Raw genomic sequence first — 13,070 nt, 5'->3', positions numbered from 1 at the left:
CATTTTTCACTGAATCACAAGACCAAATGTATACAGCAATTTTGCATATTTTATCAGTTGCACTAAGTATATATTCAAGGAGAATATGATAATGTTCCCAAAAAGAAAGGCTGAGGCCTAGGACAAAACTTTTTACAGTTCAGTCTAAAGAGTCATGACAAATTTTCTTTTCTGTTATGCTCTGTTTATATTCATGTTTCCCGTGAAACAGAAGCTTTATTTTTCACAAGAGAAACCACATAATGTAATTATTTTCCAGTAGGTGTTACTGCGAGATGTCAGGAATAAAAATGCAAGCCCTTGAACATACGACTCTTCTCAACTGTGTTGTTAAGAATCACTGGAATACTAACCTGCAGCTCATTCAGCCAGCTGCTACATTAGTAAAGATATTTTTTGCCACTTGCAAACTGTAGCAGAATATTATGTCAGCTAAGTTGTCAAGGAAATTTGCATTATTGGAGACTAAATATTTTAAGAGGCAATAGATGTGCAAACGAGCAAGAAGAAAATATTAGAACAAACTTACTGGATGAAAAAATGTTACGCTTTATCATACAAACTGTTTGATCAGTTTTAGTCGGCAAGTATACTTCTGAGGGTTGTGCTTCATTTGATTGCAAGAGTTAATTAACTATCTCAGTATGAAGAGTCACCTTATCTGAATTATGAACAAAACATCCTGCTTATATAAGCTTGCTTCTTGATAAGCAATGCCAAAAAATTTCTGCTGCTACAAAATAAAAGAATGTTTTGCTATGAGCTGAGCTATCTTTTCCTGTTTCCAAATGCCCATGGATAATTTTCTTTAATTTTTATTACTTAAAGCTCTAATTTTGTGATCTTATCAATATAATGCTATGTCAATCATGTCAGCTTTGAATTACATTACGGCAGTTACTACTGGAAAAATACTCTGAGCCAAAAGAAACCCAAATCTAAGTCTTTGTATTGCTCATGAACTTTGTCTTCTGAGTATTTTACGTGAACATTTGGTACTTCTGCTTGCTTACTGAAATTCTTCTATGGAATGTATGCATATTTAGACTAATTGTTAATTACCTTGGTGAAGTCCTATGATATTTTATTGATCTAGTTAATTTATGCAACTTGTGTAATTTTAAGAAGTAGCTGGAAAAACATTAGACAAACTTGTAACGTAAACAAAACTTAGACGAAGAGAAAGCAACCAGTGAAAAAATGAAATTTTTAACACTGTTAAGACTAGAAATATGTGTAAGTCAATTAGAGGACAAAACCACTGTCTTAACCGGCACAAAAACTTTACAGTGATTAGATGCACTACCCTAAGGCCTACCTATCTGCTGTAAAACACAGCTTACAAAAAGAATAGTCACTAACACCTAATAACAACCTCAAATACCAATAAAGCCCAGTTCATTTTTAGATCATGGAAAATGTTATTACCAGATGAAACCCTCACACTAATCTTACTTAGGCCTGTTTTCTTGATTCAGACTCATAAATTTCAGCATCAGTGAGATAAAAGTTCAAGTATGTATATGTAAAAATAAATAATAACTGAAGATTCACTCAGTTGTTTTTCAGCCTTCAAACATTAAAAGATTTCCAAGAAAATTTCTAAACACAGTATTAAAGATAACTAACTCTATTGAGGAATATTTCAGAGAATAATATGTTACCTGAGAGCTCTTCTTTTGTCTCACAAGTCTTTGCAAAGGAACACCTTTCATCCTGAACAAGTGCCAGCTATGTTAATTAAGAAAAACTTGTGAAGCAAATAATAAAACTACGTTGATATATTAGGTTAAAACTGCTTCAGTAAGTACTTCAGACACTTCATTGAAACAATAAGATAAGAACAGTTCTTGAATTTTTCTGTTTAAAAAATTGCACTTACAGTACAATTATTTAGGTAAATTATGGTTCATGGTCCAAAGATGTATTTGTATGGAAGAAAAAAAGCCTTAAATTTTCAAAAGCACAAATAGGATTTAAGCACTAGACACTGATGTTTCCATCAGTTTTTCAGAAGTTAAATGTTTACCCACTTCATATTCCTTGAAGTCTCCCCTTAGGCAATAATAGCTTAATGAAAGGAGGAAATCTGTGGGTTGTTTGTTGGTTTTTTTTTTCCCTAGGAATAACAACTTGAAATTACATGGAATTTGGACTGAGTCATGTTCGATTGATCTGATCTTTGATTGATGATCAAATCAGATGATTTGATCTGATGATTGATGAAAGATTGACTGATCTGTCCCAATATATAATAGAGTTTAATAACAAGATTGTTCAGAAAGTTAATTTCAGAAACTTTTACTTGACTCCAATGTTAAATTCAACTTCTTTTGATTTTGTTTGTCTTTTTAAGTCTGAGAAGAGTGCTTGTATGGACTAAAAACTTCTATATTACGGGATATTAAATTGCTGGGATTTGTTTCAGTCTTGATAGCCAAACTTCACTTTGAATTATTTTGCAATAATGCTGGAATATCTGAATATTCAATTAAAAAAAGCCAGAGGAGTAAATAAACATACAGGAAGAAAGCTCAGTTGATTCCAATACAAGCTTGTTAAAAGAACACCCTCAGCTAGAATTTCTGATAAAACCTGTTTTGCTTCAAAACAAACCATCAATGGCAGAAGAAAAACTGGACATGAGCCAACAATAAGTGCTTGCAGCCTCAAAAGCCAAGCCTACACCCTGGGCTGCATCAGAACAAGTGCAGCCAGCAGGTCAAGGGGGGTGATTCTGCCCCTCTACTTACCCTGGTGAGACCCTACCTGCAGCGCTGCATCCAGCTCTAAGGTCTTCAGTACAGAAAAGCCATAGAACTGGTGGAGCGGGTCCAGAGGAGGCCACAGAAATGATCAGGTGGCTGGAGCACCTCTCCTGTGAAATAAGTCTGAAACAGTTGTGTTTGTTCAGGCTGGAGAAGAAATAGCTTCAACTAGACTTTATTGTGGCCTTTCAATACTTAAACTCAGTAAACACAAGGAAAAAGACACCTTATTTTATGTCCTGTTTCACATACAAACAGGCAAACCCACAACTATTATTTCTGTATTTTCCATACGTGAAATTTTTCTGTAAGCTTCTCAACATCAGAGTTTTAAAGGGTAAGGCACAACTATTAATGCCAGAAAAAGAAAAAAAAACCAAACAAACAAGCCACAGGCCTGCAATTTCATGTTGTCAAGATTTGAATGGAATCATTACATATTTATCTTTGGTCTCATACTCCCCAGCCCTAAACAAGAAATGTGATATGTATGTATATATTCAGCACTAACTCAAATTTGTTTTGAGCAACATCTCATTTCATCCTATGGTTATACAAAACCCTGTGCTCAGTAGGTCTTCCGTATTAAAAACCTGTTCTATATAAAAAAAAAATAGAATTTCCCCTCCCCCCCTTCTTTTTCATATATATATTTTGCAAATACTAAATGCAGTTAATATTTCAGGGCTTTACTGATATTTCTGTACTGTAATCTAAAGAATGTTACTCACTTAGTATCTTACCAATACCACAATATTTAAATACAGTACTTTTTCAAGCCAGTTTTATATTAATATTGGGGTGATTTATTTAGGAACGTTCTTCTGTTCTCACTACATGATAAACTCCCTACCTAAATACAACTAATTTAGTGTTATTAGCCTATTTGAGTGTCATCTAACACAGGAATAGGTTGCCCAGAGAGGCTGTGTAGTCTACATCCTCAGAGAAATTTAAAATCTCACTGGGCATGGTTCTGGGCAACCTGCTCGAGCAGTGGGTGGAACTGAGTGATCCAGGGAGGTCACTTCCAGCCTCCACTATTTCATAATTGATTCTGTGTTTCTGTTTAACAGCTTTTTCTGAAGACAAGAGAATTTATATTTCTGTCATGCATTATCTTGGTATAAAGCGTGTGATTGTTCTTTATAATACATCTATATTTAAATAGAAATATAACTTTAAAAATACTGCAACAGGACTTTATAACCAAAGAGTCTTTTTGATAAGGCTTTCATAAACCTGATTGTAATAAAATCCGTCACAAAAAGGAAGTCCGTGCTTATCTCTCCAGCTAATAACTGATGATGTGATCCAGAGGTATAAAAACCTATTTTGCTTCCTCTATCATCTGTACTACTTTTAACTCTGTGATTGCTACCAAAAAATGAACAAATGCAATAATTATGCTGATAAGCATATCAGATCAGTAAGAAATTGAAATTCAGAGTAAAAAGTATTTGAATATGATGATGAGACCAGGCAAAGAAATTGGTTTATAGGTCAGACTATCTGTAAGACATGCCATGACCAAGACATTCAGAGAACCTATGTGCTTGTGGCCTGATTGCAATCTACAGCTAGGGTACCTCAGCTGTTACGGAAATAATCACAGAATCATAGAATAGTTTGGGTTGGAAGGGACCTGGCTGGTTTCAGCTAAAGTAGAATTGATTTTCTGCTTAGTAGCTGGTACAATGCTGTGTTTTGTCTTTAGGATGAGAACAATATTGATCACACACTGGTATTATAGTCATTGTTAAGTACCACTTACCCTAAACCAAGGATTTTCAAGTTCCCTGTGCCCTGCCAGTGAGCTGATGTGCCAGAGGCTGGGAGGGAGCAGAGCCAGGACAACTGACCCGAACTAGCCAAAGGGATATTGCATACCATATGATGTCATGCTCAGCATATAAAGCTGGAGGAAGAAGGAGGAAAGGCAGAGGTGGGGGTCGAGGGGGCTGTGGTTAAAGTTATGGCGTTTATCTTTCCAGGTAGCCGTTACACATGACTGAGCCCTGCTTTCCTGGAGATGGCTGAATTCTAGAAGAATCTGTTCCATTATCTTCTCGGGCACAGAGGTGAGGCTGACAGGTCCCAGTAGTTCCCAGTGTCCTCCTTTCTACCTTTTTAAAAAATGGGTGCAATGTTTCCCTTTGCCCAGTCATGAGGGGCTTCACCCGGCTGCCATGAGTCTTCGCGTGTCCTGGAGAGTGGCTCGGCAAGTATATCTGCCAATTCCCTTGGGACTCTGGAATGCACCTCATCAGATTCCATACAGTCCTCTAATAAAGGAGGTAAAGTTTTAATAGAGGGAAATTTAGATGAAGCACCCTCATCTTGGCAATGCCTAATCTCGTGCCTTCTTCAGACCTTTCAAAGCTGCAATGCGTTAAGGGGTAGTTACTGATCTAAAGTGCTTACAAACATTTCCTCCAACCCAATTTCCTCAGACATACATTAGGCTGGATAAGGCCTAACAGTTCAATAGCCACTATGAGTTACTTGGCACAGTTGTTGATACATGCATTCACTCAAGAATATTTATATTGTGGCTTGATTAATACATCATTTATAGTACCAATGAAAGGTCAGTCATAGATCACAGCAAATCCCTACAGCAACAGTAAAACTAATAACATTTACATTTAAAAAAGAAAATATTTTATAAACATGTAGAATTTGCTAGTAGCAGTACCCTGTTACATAGTTATTTTGCAAAGAGGTTAATGTATTGTCTGGTACATGGGAGATGCAACAAAATTTTTAACATTTAAAGTAATTTTCAGCCATCTTTCCTTATAACTAGAGTGCCTTTATAAGAGCAGAGGTGCTTTAGCCGGAAAAATAGACACCATAGTCCAGCAGCAGCTAGTTTTATACCAGGCTTTTTTAGATTTATTAAATTTTGGTAATCCCCTTGCTATTCCATAAATACCACAATATGCTCTCTTGCATGAGAAATAAGCTCCTTCGTAATGATATATATAGAGAGAGTAAATACTCTGTCTTTATTAATTTATATCTATAGGGAAATTGTAAAATAATTGTTGTTTTTTTTAATTGTAACACTGGTTGTTTTTTCACAAATTATGTGAAAGAGAAATTAATAAATGTCTTTTTTTCTGGCTTATTAAGCCACAACATTTGCTGTCAACCTCAAGATGGATTCTCAGTGTTCCTTGCAAGGATAGAACAAGGTGCTATTCGTATTTCTCTTCCTTTACCTGCTACTGAAGACCTGTGGAACCTGTTAGATTTGATCAGCTTATTAATTTTCCCACGTCTTAGTATTTCTATCACACTTTTTATTGTGGTACTGTCTCAGCTGTACTCAAATCTTTAGTGTACAAAGTCAGGATGATGAATAGTCTCAAGTCTGGCCCTTATTATCCTGTTTCAAGTGCATTCAGTATCTTGAAACCATCATATTCAGAAAGTTTTGAGATCAACAAATCAATAAAACACAGCAATCAAAACAAAGTCAGAAAGGACCCTAGTCTCTCCCATAGCTCTTTTCCCCTGGCCATTTCATCTCCTCTGGACCCAAATCTTGGAAAATCTCCAGTCGAATAACTAAATTTCACAGCCTTTTTTAACCATCCATTTCTCTTTCTGTTAGCTCCTCACTCTACTTGTGCCCACAGATAAAAAGAATCAAGCTACTGTGCATGGAGCAGGATTAGTTTTATATACATAAATTCTTTAAATCAGAGAAAACACACCTGAGTTTTTCAACCACACATCTGTGTTTAAGTAATTTAATATCTTAGATATAATTTAAAATATTTTGGTCAATCTAAAATTTAGAAATTTGTTCTTTGTGTTCTCTTTGTCATTTTTTAATCCCAGTTGACAACTGTTACCACGCAGCCACTCACTCACTGCCCCCTCTCCCCTGATGGGATGGGGAAGAGAATTGGGAAAAAGGGAAAACTTGTGGGTTGAGATAAGAACAATTTAATTATTAAAATAAAATTAGTAATAATAAAAAACAACAACAACTGTCATGAAAAGGAGAGAGAGAGAAATAAAGTCTCAAAGGAAAAAACCCACACAAATCAGAAGCAATGCAGAATACAATTGCTCACCACTCACTGACCTGCCCAGCCAGTCCCCAAAGATAGATCCACAAGCCCTGGCCAACTCCCATCCATTCTATATACTCAGCGCAACATTCTATGGTACGGCTAGTTTGGGTCAGCTGTCCTGGCTGTATCATTTCCTAATTCCTTGTGCCCCTGCAGCCCTCTCACTAGCAGACCCTGAGAAACTGAAAAGCCCATAATTCAGTATAAAACATTATTTAGCAACAGCTAAAAACATTAGTGTGTCATCATCAACATTCTCATACTAAATCCAAAACACAGTATTGTACCAGCTACTGCAAAGAAAATTATCTAATGAGGAATCTTCCTGTATTTAATATATTAACTTGAAAAGCTGTTACACCGCTGCTGATATAAATTTATATGTAATATAAAACTTTATTGCTACAATGGCTCAATGAGCTACAAGAAGATGGATTGTATGTTTCCTAAAAATTATTTATGCATAATTATATTTATAAACTGATCCATAATAACAAATTGCAAACCCCCCCCCAAAATTTTTTTTGTTATATTCCTTACTGTAGCCAATATTTCTTACATTAAGAAAAAAGACAGGAAAAATGTAAAATTTTTTCAACCATTATTTCAGTATCTATTAATCTTTCTAGACAACCCACAAATCACCATGAGAAATATCAGACCTTAACTCCTCTGCTGGTCAAAACTTCATATTCATAGGCACTGTGTGGGGGTTGTACATCAACAGTTTTTCAGTGAGTCATATGCAGCCATAAAGTTACAGAGGCTCTTAATACCTCTCACCAACCAGTCTGCCCTCCTTGTTGTCCAAATCTGAGGATTTATCAGAGTTCTCTTTGGCTTTTCAGCTAAAGCACTTTGGATTCCCTCACACTGAAAGCAGGCTATGTTCATGAAGAGGGAGAAGTCTCTTTTTGTATCGTATATTCTTCAATTAAAAAAAAAATCAATCTTTAATTCATGATACATTCTAAGAAATACATATGAGGTTGAATAAGATTTTTAGATATAGGTCTATCTATTGTTTACACAATTTAGCACCTTCTATCAATGTCCCATATGGTCATTCAACCGAATCCAATATTGAAACAAAGTCAGTCTTCAGCTGTTCTTGAGTCCCACTTTACAACCAGAGGCAGCTAGATTAGAATTTCCAAGGTGTAGCTAGTGAATGAAAGAATTAAAACCTTAGAACATGAAAGGGTGAAAAGGAAATCCTGAGAGATGTTAATTGAAATTTCAGCTCTATACTCTACTCAGGTAAGAACTAAGAACAACATGCTGATAAGAGACTTCCCCAGATACCAGGATATTCATACTTGCCACATCTTAAGGGACAAAGTCTCTTTTTACTTACATCCATGAATCTCTGGGTTTACATTTCCAATGACTACATTTATGTTAAGTCACCTTTTTGGGAAGACTCATGAAAAGGGAGGGTCAAACCAGCATATTCTTTTCATAGAAAATTCATAGATAGACCAGGTCACACTAAGGTCTAATTTACATCAGATTTTTCCTTCCCCCTGCATCTAGTTATCTGTCAGTACTATTTACATTAACAAGTATTAGATTTCTGTACAGAGAAAATAAACTGTAATATCATACAAGGAAAAACCAGCAAGTATTACATAAGTCTTTTCTCATATAACAGACCCTTCAGCTGACTAACAGGCCAAATAACCTTCTGTTGTTAGAGATACAGGAGCAGACAGTGAGAAATCTCCCTCTTCAATATACAGCTACATATTCCACAGATAATTACAGTTATCCGCTATGCAGATCAGGATTTGCTTGAGAATGTATTCCACAATGAAGAGGGATTCACTGCAGGAAGGAAAAGCAATGTTAGGATTAACTTTGTAAAAAAATATGGAAGAAATTTTACCTTCTGAAACAATTCTCTTAACTCCAACAGACTCAGCATATTCTCAAATACACACAGGCTCCTTATCAGTATAGCAATACTGCTCCTTCCTTATCAAGTTTCTACCTGCACCTGAATTAAAAATGTGAGATATACAGTCATTACACATAAAGGTCTTCTATATTTAGGCTTTGTATTGTGATGAACCATGTCCTGCTGCAATAACCAAAGCAGTGTTCCACAGGTACAATTTCTTTTTACTGATTAAAAATGCTGGGAAAAACCCAGACACTTTCATTTTTTCCACTGCAAAAATACTTCGCTTTATCATAATCTTGTAAACCATTTTATGGTTTATCTAAGTGGAATGTAGTAAGTATTTATGATCTTTTTTACACTTAACTAGCTCTCACAGTTGATTAATTGCAACTTAGTAGAATAATATTAGGGTTTTTGACAAGCATTTCTCTTGACAATCTCATTAGCTTATTTAATGATACAACAGTTTTGAAGATGGAAGAACATTAGATGACTCAAGAGCCATACCAAAGAGGAGTCTGTGTGACTCAGTGCTCTTTGCTAAGGAGAATAAACTACCTGTTATTTCAGAGGAGCTAGAGACTGCAAGATTATGCTGCATAACAGAAGCAAAGAGGTAAGCTACAGAACTTAGGTAAGGAAGAATTCTAAGGATTCCGTGGAAATAAAAATCCACTAATCTTTCTTTAAATCACAACAAATGACACTTGAGGGTTCCCCAGTGCAACAGATGAAGCATGACTGAACATGTCAGCAAAATGACTGCTCAGATGGTTTTCAGTTGCGTTCACTTGATCCTTCAGGGAGGAGAGCAAAGGGAACAAAATAATGAAATCAACAGATGCATCCAGGACATTATTATCTAAATTGCATGCATATTGAGACACAGAATTAATGGATATACTCTCTGAAAGCAGTTGGTATTGTGTCTCTTTGGGGTTTGAGGCTGGTGCAGCTGAGAAGGAATGCAAAGCAAAAGAACCAAGACAACTGAGAAAGACTGAAATGATTCCCATACATTTTAATATGTAGAGGGAGGTAAACAAAACTATAGCTACAGCCAACCCAGTAGCAATAGATAAGGAAGGATACTAAGAACATAAATAGTACTTAATATTGATTAAAACAGTAAGCAGGTGGTTCTGACTATGGCTGATTTTATTAGGAGACAGCGTGATCTAAAAGAAGCATCATAAATATTTGTACCCTAAAATGTCAATAAGTGATAATGACCAATAAAATGGGAAATTTGAATTTACAGCATAGGATGTGAGACCAAATACTATGAAGTAGGAATATGGAAATAAGAGAGATTGGCAGCTCTAAATAGTTTGCACCAGTAAGAGACACATGATAGTGGAGAAAAATAAAGTGTAGAACAATACACCTTTACCTATACATTAAACTAAGAAAATAAGTGATAACATGTAGAATATCTCCTTGATTAAAATTCTCTTTGAAAAGAGGACAATATTACCACATTAAAGTTGTACCCTATGGAAATAAAAACAAGTTATCAGTGAAATTTCAGGAATAACTGGACAAGAAACAATATTAAAACTATGCTGAAAACCAAAAATATTGAAGAGGTGGGGAAAAGTCCATTAGAGCTGTAAAATTAAAAAATATAAGTTGTATAGCACACATCTACAAACCTGATAATACAATTCAGAACTGTAATTTTACAACACTGATTAAAATTTTTTTTCTAAATTGGATTTGGCCAAAAAATACAATTAAGTAAACAACCGTATGCCTCCAAGACAACTGAAAAATTGAGTATTTCTTTTGCAGATCACAAATGAAGTAGAATTGTGGCACTGAGTAATCTAGCAACCTCAAACTGTAGTGAAGGAAGTTGGATCAGAACATTCTGTGGCAAGATTTTTTGTATTGCTTAACTATTAAAATGCAGAATTGTATAAAAGGAGGTGAAAAGACAATAAAACTCATGTTTTAATGTCCTCAAAGATGGTTAGTCACACAGGAACCCAGACTGCATAAGCACTGACCCTGGATTACTGCTTGTACTAAGGCAACAAGTCAAAGATGATGATAATTGAGGACTAGCAGTTCAGTAGATTGCTCCTGACCATTCTGTGGCCATAGATACAGCCAAGGTACTGATTAGGCTTCATGAAAGACTGTCACCCTTGAATCATTTTAACATAATTATGCTCTTTCAGCTACCATTTCCCTTTATTCGGCCTGCACAAAGCCAATTTAAATGCATTTCTTATAAATGGGCAATTTTCATTGGTATTGGACATGGTCTTGGGCATTTCAAGTTCAACATTTTTGTGATCAGACAGTTTTTGCATGGATTTACAATTTTGTTGGGGAGCTTTGCTGAATATTTAAAAATTCAGGTTCTTATTCTCCATAACCATTCAGTCAGTATACAGAGACAGAGAAAACAAGTGAATGCATGTGTTAGATGCATTTTTTAACATTGCTCTTATGTTTATTCCCCCCCCCCCAAGATCTTTCTTTTCATTTTTGTATTTTCTTCATTTTTCTGTTCAGTAAAGGGAGAAGCACATCTTTCTGTTTGTGTGCATAAGTGTAAAAAAACCACATCTTCAGACATTCCAAATTATAATTAAAATTAAGCAAGTCAAAGCTTTTTCATTAATAGAAGCACTGAGCAATTATAAATCTTTAACTCACTCTAAACTACCAAAAGCAACAGTACACCCGGCAAATATTAGAGAGAAACTCTATGCATCACTTTGTGCGATTTCGCACACTACTCAGTTACCCTGCTTCGTGTTCTTTTCTTGAGAGAAAGGTAAGTCAAGGCTTCTGCTGCAGTTCATTCGTTCTATACTTACGATCTAATAAGTGCTGTTTCTTACAAGTGATGAAATAGCTGATCAGGCACAGAATCAAGTCTTGCCTCTCTTCATCAAGTAATCACACCCAGTGCTTTCTGGGATGAATGATCAAACAAAAGGCCTGATTCTCAAAAACTCCTGGGCTATTTACATGCATAAGAGAAGGGTTGAATGAGGGATGTCAGTATCAGCCCCAAACAGAACAGTTCTGTGTATGAGTATCCCAAAATAAAAGTAAAAAGCAGAAAAGTATAGCAAGGTTCCATCTTTATTCAATATTATATAGCTAGTAACGTTGGCTGAAGTACTATCTTCAACTTGCACAAAGATGATATGATAAACCTGATATGTAACATATATAACGTTTTATTCTAACAAAATACAGATACAAAAGTACATTACTTCACATTTTGCAGTTTTAGAAAACAAACTAACATGTCAGGGTTACTGATAATGCCTTTTTAATTTAGAAAAACAACAAATAGAAAGAAGCAGGTATGTGTGGAAAACTGTTCACATTTTGGGTGGCTTTACACTTGGAGGTCAAGATTTTCTCCAGTTTTACAAGTCTATGTTAAGCTGACTAACAGTGTTAGGTTCCTATAACCAGTGGAATGGAGCCTGGCTTTGAGGCCACAGTAGGAAGCCCCCTTCCCTCAGTTACCTGGCCTTGAATTGGTTTTAAATAAATGCATTTGCACTGACATGTAGCTACAAATTAAGCCTCTTAATGCTACAGTAGGTTCACACTTCTTTACCCCACATTCTCTTCACATCCATATGTAATCTATACATATTCACTATTTCTATAATGATTGATAGTCCTCATCATGAGTAGACATACTTATTTGGACAGTATGTAAGATCTATTTTGGTTTGTTTATTATTTTTTTCCTGCTCTTTATATAATCTACCAATAAATCTTCTGAGCCAAGCAAAGCTCCAATATGTAATATATTTTTCCTCCTGACAGTCTTCTATCTCTACTCTGTTCAAATATTGAGCTGGTAAAACAATGCTGCCCTTACAGAATTGCAGTGTTTTATATTCAAGACTTAATAGGAAGCCATTCTGTGTCATCCATTCTTTTCCTTGAAAATCCAGTCATACACAAATTGGTGCATTGTATCAGATCTGTGAAGTATTTGGCTCAGGATCCCAACTCCCAGCAATAACAACCATCAAGTACAAGAGGTGGAAAAAAGTTTACAGAGGAGAGAACTTGTACTCACTGAAAGATGTTTTTATATAACCCCAGCCCATAATCATGAAGATTTTATGTCCTTCTAAATAGAAATTATAACAGGATTTAGCTGATATGGTAAATATGTAATCCATCTGTTATTCTTGCTGTATTCAAGAATAACCTTTGACAGCGAGTGCTGCAAGTGGGTTACATACTGCATTAATAACCTTGCAATCATTTTGAATTGCATACTTTTCAGTTTCACCGAACTTCACCTTAGAG

This window comes from Falco naumanni, chromosome 7 (assembly GCF_017639655.2).
Source record: "Falco naumanni isolate bFalNau1 chromosome 7, bFalNau1.pat, whole genome shotgun sequence".
Classification (NCBI taxonomy): domain Eukaryota; kingdom Metazoa; phylum Chordata; class Aves; order Falconiformes; family Falconidae; genus Falco; species Falco naumanni.
This window is presented reverse-complemented; position numbering follows the sequence as displayed.